Below are 13745 nucleotides of genomic sequence, written 5' to 3'. Positions count from 1 at the left end.
TCTGTTTAAATGAGTCCTTTTAAAAAGCCTGCTATAAAATGAAATGATTTAACTTCAGGTATCTTGCAGTAACTCAACGCTAACATGACAGTTCTCTCCTCTCTAGCACCAATTCAAAACCCCTCCTCTCTTTGTCAACCCTAGTCAGAGAAGCATTTCTCTGAGTGTTTCTGTGAAATGCTGTCAGCATCTCCCTGAGAGTGCAGTAGAGAATAAAGAAAGAAGCAGAGCAGATGGTAAAAGATGGAGCCTCAGTAAGGATGCTTTGTTAGCACAGTGTAGGAATCAAGAGAGAGAGAGATGAATCTCACAATTGCCAGGAGATATAGCAATACCTCTCTGTAGGATTCAAGGAGTTTACTCTGACAGGGCACGGTACAACTCCCAAGTACCACAGGCTGCCTCCAGCTTCAGTTCTCTGCGTTTCCTGACTGCAGTTCTATTCTCTTCTCTGTCCCACTTCACAGCTCAGCACCCTGGTTTGAGCCCTGACTCAGTCACCTCTTAGCACTGTTCCTTGCACTGCTCTCTGCAGCAATCTGATAGTACTTATCCACAGAATATATGCCTTTATTACTCATTCTCTACTTCCGAGGAACAGTGCAGAGAGCAAAAATCTTTTTAAGCAGCAAACAAACAGTAAATTCCCTCTATTTTTGCTCTAATATGGCCTTGACATTGTTTTACATAGGATTGTCACTGAAAAATCAGAAAAAGTCTACTGGCTCTACAAAATACAATTCAAAAAATGATTTAGTGTGGTTACAGGTCTCAAAGCAGGCAGTTCTAATGGAAGACTTCACAATTTCCAGAAACATAGGAAATATGAATCACAGTTATTTGTTCTCTATTGTGGGTGCAGTCAGAACAGAAATAATTAGGTATAAATTATGATAACAATAATAAGATAATAGAATATCCGTCCATACAGACGAGATTCAAAAGTATTGAGTAGACTGTGAATATAAAATTAGGTGAGCATTTTCTTGCACATATATTTAGTGGTGTTCCTTGGGTCATGAAAAGGCCTAGATAACTTCTTCAGTTCCCTTGCAGTCTTATTTTACAGGATTAAGTAACCTATTTGTTATCTTCTGTGAATTGGAGTAAGATTGTCTCAGAAAGCCATATTCATTAATTTCCAATTATCTGATGTATTTCAGATTGGTATATTCTGGAAACTCATATGCATTCTAGGACAGAAAGCAGATGAGCAGATAACAGAATTAAATGTGAGGTTTAATTATTACCACTTGGTTAACTCCAAAAGAATAAGAAATTGACTGTCCAGGTAGTAGGTCTAATTAAAATCCCTGCAAATAAAATATTGTGCTTTTCTGCTTTTTTGACCTCTGCATTTCTAGAGCTATATAGACTCCCAAGGTATTCCTCTCTCAAATGCTTTCCCAGTATGCTCCAGTGACATTTTTAAAGAGTGACAAGTATATGGACGTACGTAAACAAAGTTAAAAATTAAAAAAAAAAAAAAAAAAAAAATTTAAAGACCAGCTGTTGTGGCTTTGCCGAGATTCATATGAAAAAATAGTATTTTCAAAGTTGAAGACATCAAAATAATAGTTAGAACTGTTCTTCCATTGTTGTAAAAAAACCCTGAAAACCTTTGAAATAAACTCAAGACTCTTTAGTTTCATGTATAAAGAAAGATCTGAAACAGTCATTGTTTTCCACCTAAAAGGCCTATGCAAAGCAGGGCTTAGGATGATAGTTTAGGTATTTACCTTAATTCCTGTAAATACTATGATGGATCTCTGAATAGTAATCTAAGTCATCCAAATTAGACATCTGTCCTTCTCTGCTGACTGAGCCATGAAACTGTTATGTGCTCTTATTTAAGAATCAACCTGCCTCATCCTGGCTTGAGAGTGATGTCCACTAGAGCATGGCTGGCTATGACCTGGAAGTTTTTTTCTGCAACTGATTGTTTTGAGTACTGAAAAATAAATAGGAAGATATATTATCCTAAATTCTGCATTATGACTTAGTTCCAAGGAAGAAGAGGATAAACTTTGATAAAAGAAATAAAAAATATTAAAGGTAAATGTCTGGACTAAATTTTAATTTCATAATCTGCTCTATGCAAGGACAGAGACCCAGAAACAGTACAGAATCTTTAGTTGATTTAGCTGATGTATTTTGAAGGGTTTTTTTCCGCTGGAATAGTTCTTCTGTGTATCAAATATTCATTAATTACATTTGGAAAATCTGTGAAGATGTAGAAAATGAGTATTTTTTCCTAGCTTTATATGCAGAAAACAAAAGAAAGGAATTTAAGATGTGGTTTTCAAAGTAATAGCATTAAGACTCAAAAGATCTTAGTTTTGGTACCTGTGATCAGCTTATTTTCTCTTTGCTGAGATATTTAACTTTATTTGATTAAAAAAAACCACTGATAATGCTTATAACCAGTAATTTTAACATTGCTATTGTATGATTGCTAACAAGCTAATTTATTCCAATCTTCCTTGCAACATAGTATCTATAAAACAAACCTTGCTGCAGTCACATGTAAAGTAGTTTGATCTTCTTCATAGGGCTCCTCCATTTTACAGTTATTGATTACTGCTACCATCTTTCAAAACATCTGCTTTACAAGTCTTTGAAGCACAGAACACAGGCAGTGTAAAAATATGCAGTTAGTTTGAAAAAGTTTTAATTAAATTATTAAAACTCTTCTGCCATATTTTACAGTGTAAATTACAGATTTTATTTTTTTCCAAATCAGTAAAGTTGTTGGTAACTTCAACCTCACTTCTTTGTTGCTAAGTGGCAATTAAGCTATTTTACACATGACCTGAATCAAAGACCATTTTTCATGAGTGGTCAGTTACATCTCCTGTCAGTCCTCACATTGAGATGATCAGAGGTAAAACTGCAGAGTGACAAAGATTTCCTACCTATTTCCTTTACACAATGTAAGTGTATGATTAGGTTAAATCTCCAGTAGAAAAGGAGTAAAAATGCTAATGATATCAAAGGACTCCAACAATATCTTCAGGTAAAGAAAGGCCTGTGGCTGCACTGCCTTGGAAAAATTAGTTCTCTGACCACATTTACTTTGCACAAGGAGAGTATGTGTTTTAAGATTATTGTATTTCTTTTTCTTTGTGCTTTTGGATCTCTTTACTCTCCTGAACATATATTAATCAGATTCTGATTTTCTATTCTTCGCCCATGAGCTATAATTTTATTCAGTTTGAAATTTTTCAGAAACATTGGAAAGCATATCACACAGGCCAACTTTTTAGATACTTAAGTTAGAAGGTTAGTCTTCTTAAGCTCCCTGGATCAGCAAAAGAGAGGTAGTTTTCTTTAGAGAGTAATTTTATCATAATGTACATACTTGAGAGGATCTTAATGTACCTGATTCAAATTACCCTCTGGAGGGACCGCTCTCTCTCTCCTGACTGTACAGAGCGACTCTGGCTGTCCCAGACATCTAAGTGTGGCTGTAATTTCACCCTTCTATCCAGCCATCTCATTGTATAGCTTTTTCTGTTAACTCTACTCGTCAGAAATCTTGTAATTTGTTTTCCTGGCATTGCTAGTTCATCTGTACACTAGAGAAAGAAGGCTTAAATAAACTCATCTACACACAGACCATCATAACAGCCTGTTGATACTAAAGGGTCAGTCCACCTTTGCAAGCTCCTGGCCATTCAGTTCTTCATTATGATGGACCCAACACATCACACTTCAGAATTCTGCTAGCTCAGCATCCTGTTGGATTGGCACACAGAATGACATTGAAAGAGTAAGCATGATTTATGCATGGGAAGGTGTAGTCCCTTTGAAGTCAGGCAAGCAGAACTTCTGCCTTAGAGGGAATAAGCTGTTAAATCATTTTGGCCTATTTTGTTTGCCTGTCTTGATAAACACAAATGATCAGTTTGTTTAATAATCCCATTGAGTTAAATTAAGTCATCAGTTATAACAAGAATGATTTGAAAAAGGGAAGACTACATTTACACTCAAAATATAAAATATGCTTCCTAAAATTCTGCAATTTTGAAACCTCATATCCACGCGAGAAAATTTGTGCTGAAGTTGAAAAGTAGAATAAGGTCTTTGTATTTGTCTGACATCTCTGCATTCTTACTTACAGCTCTAATACACTGTCTCCTAGAAGTCCCTTCCTCAACTGCTCTTCATCCCCCACAGCTCCTGGGTCCACTTCTGGAGCATGTACATGGCTGACTGACTGGCCAAAAAATACAGAATTGGGCTCACATTAAATAAGGGACAGTAATTAGGGGGTTTATTTTTTCTTCTTTTTCATATATGGAACACTGTACTAGGTCTGGCTGAGCTGCAGGAAATGCTCTTCATAGCAGCCCACAAGGTACTGTATTTTGGATTCGTGACCAAAACTGGACCAAAACTGGACCAAAACTTTGCTGAATGTGTTTGAAACTGTTGCACAGATTCAAAGTTACCAACGTGGAGGACAAAATAAAAAGTTTGTTCCTAAGGATAAAACTTAAAATGAATATCTTCACAGATAGTATGAACAAGTTCATACAAATTCCATTCCTCTGAACACACGAAAAAGAAATAAAACTTTAATTATCTATTCGCAGTTTTAGAGAGACTGAGAGCTATAATAACAATAATAAATAAAAATTCTACAGCTCAGCCAGTTCTTTTCCCAATGTACTAAGCATTTATCTGGCACTTTCAGATACAAAGAACAATAGTCTATTCTTGTGTGTTATGTTTGCATTTGTACAGCATCTGAAGCTGCACTTGCTGACCATCTTGAGCTAACATTATTTACTACTTTTGTAAGAGTCTTCTTTACTTTGGAAAAGAAAATAAAACTGATAACAGACTTTTTCTTTATTATAAAGTTCCAAACCAACATCACTGCAGTTTTAGAAGTTAAAGCATTTTTCCTGTAAGTAATCTAAATTCTAAATAAGCTTTTGAAGTCAAGAGTTTCTAAAATATGGTTTCCTTTTTTTTACTACTGTTTTGGCATCTGTGTTAGAAGTTATACAGTCTTACACTATGTTGACTGGTACAATAAGGCAAATGGGAAATACCTGCAGTACGATAAAATACTCTCATTTTGTTTGCAAATAACTGTCTGCAAGTTGCCATATTTTTTAGTGGAATTAACAAGTTACTGGAATGGTTCACAGAAGACCAAAAAGTCCAGATGTGCCAAGGTATGCATGCAAGTTAATATTCTTCAAGCATACCACTAAGAGAAAACAAACCAGACAGGAAGTTTTATCAGGTAATATGATCAACTCAAGCCTCTGTGTTAGAACACCAATTACAAATGTAACTTGTTAAAGCTGTTAAAAAGAGCTTCTTCTCCGTATAAATGGAGAAAAGGCATGTATATGGTATGCACACTGGAAGTGAAAATCACATGTTAGTACTTGAACTACATGTGGTCTGGCATCAATAGACAAACAAGTCACTCTACCTTCTTTTTTTCTGCTTCAGGTCACTAATGGTTGGAATAGGGGAATCCTATGCTGAGATGTCAGGAATTCAGTTGAAATAACCATTGTGATTACAATAATCATAGAGCAATGAATAAAATTAGTGTTATCTTCATATATGTAACACCTTGAACTATCAATTTGGAGCAATTCAAAGAAATTTTTTTTTTCTGTGATAGAAAAAAAAAACACCATACATTTTCAGCACCTTGTTTAATGCTTGATGTACACTAGAGTTCCTCTTATTTATGAAGCAAGGCATTAGCAGAGTCCAAGCCTTCAAACTCAAGATCTTTAAATGTCATACACTACTGTTTTAGCTAAAATAAGTTCCTTTTAACACATATTGTATCATTTATCACTCTCCTTTAATCTCAATACTAAACTGAGAATGCGTGGTTTGTTTTGGAAAAAGAAAAATCCGAAGTAATACATGAAATTTTTGACCAATTCCCAATGTGCAAGCTTTACAGAGTTATTCTGAATGTACAAGCCTCGAGAACAGAACTTTAAACAACATTTCCATAATATTCACTTCTATGTTTCTATTCTTATTATGAATAAAAAAGCATGATAACATCTTCCAGAATTAGTTCATTATAAATACTTTATATAAGACTGAAATGTAAATGAAAGTATATTTATATAGAAATAATTGATTCACTGCTTCTTCTGTCACACCAGTCAATAATATGAAAGGCTACAAAATAAGAAAAATAAGAGTTCCATAGAAGTCTCATTTGAAAATGTACATTCCATGATATAACTCTTACAAAAGCTATTCAGCTGCAGTAACTGAAGGCATATGCTGTCAATTATACATAAATTTCATTCACCCAAGATGCTATTCTTTCTCTGTTTTCACACACACACTCACCTCTCCTGAAATAAGCTGTGACAAAGCACTAAGTGAACCAGGATTTTCATCTAATTCTGCACAGGATTTTCTGTAGTTTTTCTTTAAACCAAGTACCCCTGGACTGACAAACAGTAATTTCTGGAGAAAGGTTTTATTACCACAAAGGCCAGAACCTGGGACTTCTCCAACAAGATAACTCAGAACTGAGACTGATGCAGAAATATGTTTATAACCATGCAGAACCTATCCTGTCTCTCAGGACTGCTGGTGTACAACTCCATGGCTTAGTATGTTGCAATGATTTGTACAGTCTCCTCTGGATCCCTCTCTCATTCTCTATTACTTCTGAAGATTAGATTCTCGAGTCTGCTGCTCTCTTCTTGTATTGTACATCTTTTTCTTCCTTTCTTTTGTTTTCCCTATTTGTGAGACCCCACCTGGAGTGCTGTCGCCAGCCCTGGGGGTCGCAATATAAAAAGGACATGGACCTGCATGAGTGAATCAACAGGAGGCCACAAAGATGGTCAGGGGGCTGGAGCACCTCTCCAGTGAAGGTAGGCTGAGAGATGGGGTTGTTCAGCCTGGAGAAGAAAAGGTTCTGGGGAGACCTCAGAGGACCTTCTAGTACCTAAAGAAGGGCTACAAGACAGCTGGAGAGGGACTTTTTACAAGGACATGTCATGACAGGACAAGGGGGAATAGCTTTAAACTGAAAGAGAGTAGGTTTAAAACAGATATTAGTAACAAATTCTTTATTGTAAGGGTGGTTGGGCACTGGAACAGGTTGCCCAGAGAGGTTTTGGATACCTCATCCCTGGAAGTGTTCAAGGCTAGGCTGGATGGAGCTTCAAGCAATGTGATTTAGTGGAAGGTGTCCCTGCTCATGGCAAGGGGTTTGGAACTAGTTCATCTTTAGGGTCCCTTCCATCCAAACCATTCTATGATATATTCCAAAAACTTCTTTGCTGAGTGTACAATTAATGTTATGAGACCCATGGTCTTGTGGGAGACACAGTAAATAATTGTTGTTTTCTACTCTTCTGGTCTGTAAGTGGGATATATACATATATTCCACTTAAATATACATATATATGTATATATATGTAATTACATCATATACAATATGTATACATTACCAGATATCAAATGGTCTGTAAAATCAGACAGAAGAATACCTGCTAGACAAATTAATGAATTGTAAATAAAAGCTAAACAAGTAAGTGAAGATTTAGGAAGGTTTAAAACCACTGACATTTATATAGCATGAGAACTTTATCTTGCTTCATTTTCTTTGGTTTACTGAGCTTCCTTTCATCTCTATTTACCCCCTTAACCATCATAAAAATGGTCTTAATGAGGTAGAATGGAACAGATAAAATATACCTGCACTCAGCTTCTAGAAACAGCTGGTAGAAAACTAGAAATCTATTTCTCAAAAGTGGGGAATTTATTTTACTTTCCTATTACCCTGTGTTTTAAACTTTTCTTTCCTACTAATGTACTTCCTCTGATGATGCTTTTTGTTCTATTATCAGTCTTACTAGTCAGCTGTTGACATACAACTTGGGTTGCAATGGACTCCAAGACTTCAAAGTGCTTCTTGGGAATGGATCCAGACTCAACCTTTTTACTTCCACTGAAAAAATCCCAGATCACCGTTTTGCATAACAACACTCACTGTGTTTTCTGTTGGTGATGGAAATCACTTTTACACACAGTATAACATTTTACACCTGGGCTGGCATGACTGTTTTTTAAGAGATGGAGTATATTAATTAATATATTAATTACTAATATGAATACTAATATATAATATTTATATATATTTATATATATTAATTAAGCATTACGACTGTGCATTTCAGTGAAAAATAAACCCACTTCCAAACTTTTAAAACTTTAAGGCCTCAAAACTTTAGAGGTTTCCTCAAGACAACAACCAAACTAGAAATGTATCACAGACTATCATGAAAACAGAACTACGACCACAAAATATAGCATTTCCTTAACTATTTGTGCATGCCAGCATTTGATGGTAAAAAAACCTCACAGTTACTGTCAATCTAAATTAGTAAAAATAAATATTTTTTTATACTCCTGGACTGCTAATGTTTTCAAAATTAGGATGAATGTATTAATGCATTACATGCGTCACTCTTAAATAATAAAACCCTCTTACAAACAAAACCCACATTTTAAATTTATTGTATTAGAAGAATATTAGAAAAAGTCTAAGTAGAAAATTATATTTCTAATTTTAATTAGAAAAAATAGAAGTAGGAGAAGAACAATTTTAACAATTAATTGCAAGGATAGAATTAAATGTAGTTCAGGAAAACTGAAAATTCTCCATTTTCCCACAGATTGTTATTCTGTAGAAGTAAAAATTTACTGTTCACAGAGTACAGCTATACTTTATGGATGTGTAACAAAAACATACAGCAGGAATTTGCAGTGTGGTTAGAGCATGGCCAGACAGCAATATCATGAGTTACTCGATACCTTACAGATACCGTGAAATGAAAATGGGGCAGGTAATGGAAGCAAGGAGTATACAGTAAATAAATGTGTAATAAGACTCGGGTTGATACTTGCTATTCTTCGGCAGTGGAAATAGTTACATTTTCTTTCCAGGGCCAAATAGTCCTTGTTTTTCCTTAATGGTTGCAGGCACTTAACGTCAAAGTCATCCTAGACACCTTTTTCATCAGGAGAGGGGAAAAAGAAACACCTTCAGAACATGATTCGGGTGTTAGAATTGAGTGGTTCTCTGTATTTTGCCATCAGCTATGAAAACAAGCTATAGCAACTCTTCCTGGCTTAGCTATTTCAGTTCAGTGCCTGTGGGGTGAACACAGTTGTATCTATGCTGAACACATAAAGTAATGTTAATGTTTTTAGCTTTTTCAGGGCTGTTATAGCACACGCATCTTCCTTATCTTCAAAGGAATAGAATGAAAGTAAGTTAAAACATTCCTCAGGGAAAGCATAAGAGTTGTAAGAGTGTCAATAAAAAACTAATTTGGTCTACAGAATTTTTATTACAAGTTGCCCATCACAAAATGTCCTGAAACAATGAAAACACTAGTTTCTCTACATATAAATAGCAAAATATGGAACCCCATTTATACTAACAGATGCATGCAAGATTACCCAAAGTGAGGATGCACAGGGCTCTATTAACCTCTATCAGTGTGTTTTGCTCCCAATTCAACAGATGTCTCCTGTGAGCTCAGCATCACTGAATGCATCTCAAAAGCACAGCAGGATCTACATACAGGGAACTGACCAATATTTTTTCAAAGTAGCCTGAGAAACAACAGCAGTAGTTTGACAGTAGCATTGTTGGTGTCTCAGCTATGTGTGTTAACTTAGCGATGCTATTTCCAAAATGAGAGTTACCTCACTCCTTCTTTGCTGTTTGACAGCTGTCTGGAGAGTCTGCACCAACAACAAACTTCTTTTTTTTTTCCGCCCTTTTTTTTTCAGATAAAATGCCAAAAATTCCTCTGCTCTTTCTCCACAATCCTAAATTAGTCCACTGCTCATACATATATAGGTCTTATGCATACTGAAGTCTTTTTTATGGTTCCACTACAACCCTCAGTCTCACTATTAATTGTGACAAAAATCTGAATAATTCTGTTTATCCAGACAAAAATTAAAAATGGTCAGGTGTAATGCTTTTAATCTCATTATAGCAGCAATCCTCATCTTCAGTATTGCAACAGCTATGGAGTTTCTGAACTACTTTGATTTTTTGCTGTAGAAGTTAATTAGTATTATGATGATTTAGATATTAAAAAAAAGCATCAAATGGTAAGACTCAATCATTACTGTTTTCATCTAACTCACAAACCCCAGTAAACCAGAATATTTTCTTAATATTACTATTATTTATATAAAAATCCAATGTTATCCTTTATAGTTTCATAAAGCTGTTATACCATCACTAAAAGGTGAATATGCAAAAGCTGTATCTCATAAATGGTGGGGCCGGGCTTGGGGCTGGGGCTTGCTCTCACGCGGGGTCGGAGGGCATGTTATGTGCCGCGCGAGCGGAGCGTGCGCGGTTTAGTCTCAAGGTGCAGTCTCAACGGGAGAGGGGAGAGAGAAAGTGGGGGAGCCTTGCCAGCAGTTGCTACACACCTATGGAGGAGGACAGAGCAGCTTCGGAGCACACAGAGGTTTGCTGTTTCAGGTCTGGGGGGAAGGGGGAGGGGGGGTTCTGGGGAAGGGAGTGGGGAAGAGAGGGGAGGGGTATCGAGCAGGCCATGGGGGGCTTCTAATTGACGGGGGGGGAAGCAGGGCACTCCTGTATGAAATGTAACAGATGTGCAGTGCACCTGCAAATACCTGGTAACACAGTGGAGGAAGGACATGGTCAGGGAGAATAGTGGGGTTCCTTCAGAGTGATGGGGGTCCCAGCCAAGCTGGGGACTTGAAAAGCACCTCAGACTTGGATGGGTACAAGGGCCAAAACACCTGGTCAGTTTGTTTTTCTGTTTGTTTTTGGCTCATCTGCTGCTACTGCCCAGGTTCAGCATGTTCCAGATAAGTTTGCTCTGCTCTGTTACGTCCTGTAAAGGGTGGGCAGGACAAAGGGCTGTTCCTGGGTATCTCCTTAAGACTGTATATAAATAGGTGATAGTAAAACAGAAAATCAAAAACCTGCCCAAACCATTCTAACAGGAACATAGCCTGTATGTCCCTGTGTGGTTTTGGGCTATGCTGGCGATGGTACATGCCTTCGGTAGGGCCGCCCATGCCAGACAGGTCAAAACAGCAGGGCCAGATACAATAAATCTATGGGCAGGATGAGCTCGTTAGCCTCCTGGCAGTCATCCTAGGAGAAGGACAACTCTAATCTCAAACCCGGGCAGATGGAGCTCGCTTAGCCCTGTAAGGCCATCCATCTAAGAGAAGGTCACTCTAACCAAACCTACGTCCTGAGGATTTCACTGCCACCGTCCAAGCTCGCTCGGCCCTGGCAGATGAACCTCAGGATTAAAGGGTGGGTTCAGTTCCGCGCATACTGCATCTCACCTAAAAAATCCATTGCGCAGGCTTGAAGGCTTTACCCACATGCAAAAAGTCCTGTAGCGACGGACGAGGGTTGAAACGGCAGGTGAAAGATGCACTGGGAGCCGCAGACTCAACTCCGCATGCAGGCGGTTCAGGATATTGGTCATTTGAGACTGACCGGAGATGACAGTCTCTTGGGGCAGCACCCTGAACGACCAAGCAGCCTTTTCAAGGACAGCACTGCTTGCTCCACTCGGAGAGGGGCCTAGAAAAGGTGGCCTAAACAAAGCTCATCTCCACTTTCACCCGGTTGGTTAACCGCAGACCAACGGGCATCTTCCTCAAATGCGGTCGCACAAAGAGCAAAAGACAAAGACATGCACCTGCCTCCAAAGGTGTACCTAAATTAACTATAGCATGTTGGAACATCAGAACCATGCTTGATTCTACGGATAGTGGACGTCCTGAGCGGCGTTCTGCCCTAATTGCCCATGAGCTGGCTCGTCTCAACATCGACATAGCTGCCCTCAGTGAAGTTCGCCTTCACGAGGAAGGAAGCCTCAGAGAACATGGTGCTGGTTACACACTCTTCTGGTCAGGTAAGCCCAGAACCGAAAAACATCTCTCAGGTGTCGGCTTCATGATCAAAAACTCTATTCTTCCCAAACTCGAAAATCTGCCAACAGGTCACTCTGACCGCATTATCTCCCTACGCCTTCCACTCCACAACAACCAACACGTCGTCCTCTTTAGTATATATGCCCCAACTCTCCAAGCTGACCCTGCCGAAAAGGACAAATTTTATGCTGACCTGCGCCACCTTACCCAAAAAGTGCCCGCAGATGATAAGATCATTATCCTTGGTGATTTCAACGCCAGAGTAGGTAAGAATTTTGATACCTGGAAAGGAATATTAGGTAAACATGGTGTTGGTAACTGCAACGATAATGGTCGACTCCTGCTAGAATTCTGTGCAGAGCAACAGCTCACCATCACTAATACTATCTTTCAGCAGAAAGATAGTCTGAAGACAACCTGGATGCACCCCATATCTAAGCATTGGCATCTCATCGATTATGTCCTGGTGCGACGGAGAGATGTTCGCGATGTCCTCCATACCCGCGTGATGCCCAGTGCAGAATGCCAGACAGACCATCGGCTTGTGCGCTGCAAACTCAGCTTCAATCTTAAATTCAAACCCAAAATGGGCAACATCACAAGGAGAAAACTCCAAGTTAACAATCTCCAATCAGCCACAGTAAGAGAGAGATTCCAGGCAAACCTTCAAACTAGGCTTGAAGACCGTTCCACAGTTTCTGCAGATTCCTCTCCTGAAACTACCTGGCAGCATATTAAAAACAGCATTCTGCAATCCTCCGAAGAATCCTTAGGGTTCTCCCTCAAGAAGAACAAGGACTGGTTTGACGAAAACAATCAAGAAATCCAGGACTTGTTGAGGAAGAAGAGAACCGCCCACCAAGCACACCTTGCACTGCCATCCTGTCACGCAAGAAAAACATCCTTTCGTCTCGCATGCAGCAAGCTCCAACAGAAACTCCGTGACATCCAGAACAAGTGGTGGATCGATCTAGCTGTAAAAACTCAATTATGCGCAGATATGGGTGATCACAAAGGTTTCTATGAAGCCTTGAAGACAGCATACGGGCCTACATACCAGGTACAAAGCCCTCTACTCAGTGCTGATGGCCAAACGCTTCTAACAGATAAAACCTCCATTCTGAATCGATGGTCTGAACACTTTCAAACTCTTTTCAGTACCAACCGTGTGGTCCAAGACTCAGCAATTCAGTCCATCACACAACAACCAGTAAAGTATGAATTGGATACAGCCCCCACTTTAGAAGAAACCCTCAAGGCCATACAGCAGGTAAAAATCGGCAAGGCAGCTGGGGTTGATGGAATTCCACCTGAAGTCTGGAAACATGGGGGCCTTGCACTCCACACCAAATTTCACGAGTTTGTGGTGCGCTGCTGGGAGCTCGGTGAACTACCATCAGACCTTCGTGATGCTGTCATCATCACTTTGTATAAGAAGAAAGGTACTAAATCAGATTGCTCAAACTATCGTGGTATTACTCTGCTCTCCATTGCTGGCAAAATCCTGGCAAGAATACTCTTGAACAGACTAATACCCACTATAGCAGAAGGGATCCTACCTGAAAGTCAGTGTGGTTTCAGAGCCAACAGAAGCACCACAGACATGGTATTTGTTCTCAGACAACTGCAAGAGAAATGTAGGGAACAGAACAAAGGTCTTTATGTAACCTTTGTCGACCTCACCAAGGCTTTTGATACTGTGAGCAGAAAAGGTCTATGGCAGATTTTGGAACGTTTAGGTTGTCCCCCCAAGTTCCTTAAAATGATCA

General features: G+C 38.7%; 1 protein-coding gene across 4 annotated transcripts in view; it reads right to left on the bottom strand.

Moving 5' to 3' along the window:
- CSMD1 (CUB and Sushi multiple domains 1) overlaps positions 1 to 13745 on the bottom strand; it is a 1084078-nt gene that overhangs the window by 681562 nt on the left and 388771 nt on the right. The gene's annotated exons all lie outside the window — the stretch shown is intronic.

The sequence above is a fragment of the Chiroxiphia lanceolata genome, chromosome 3 (assembly GCF_009829145.1).
Source record: "Chiroxiphia lanceolata isolate bChiLan1 chromosome 3, bChiLan1.pri, whole genome shotgun sequence".
NCBI lineage: Eukaryota > Metazoa > Chordata > Aves > Passeriformes > Pipridae > Chiroxiphia > Chiroxiphia lanceolata.
This window is presented reverse-complemented; position numbering and strand designations above follow the sequence as displayed.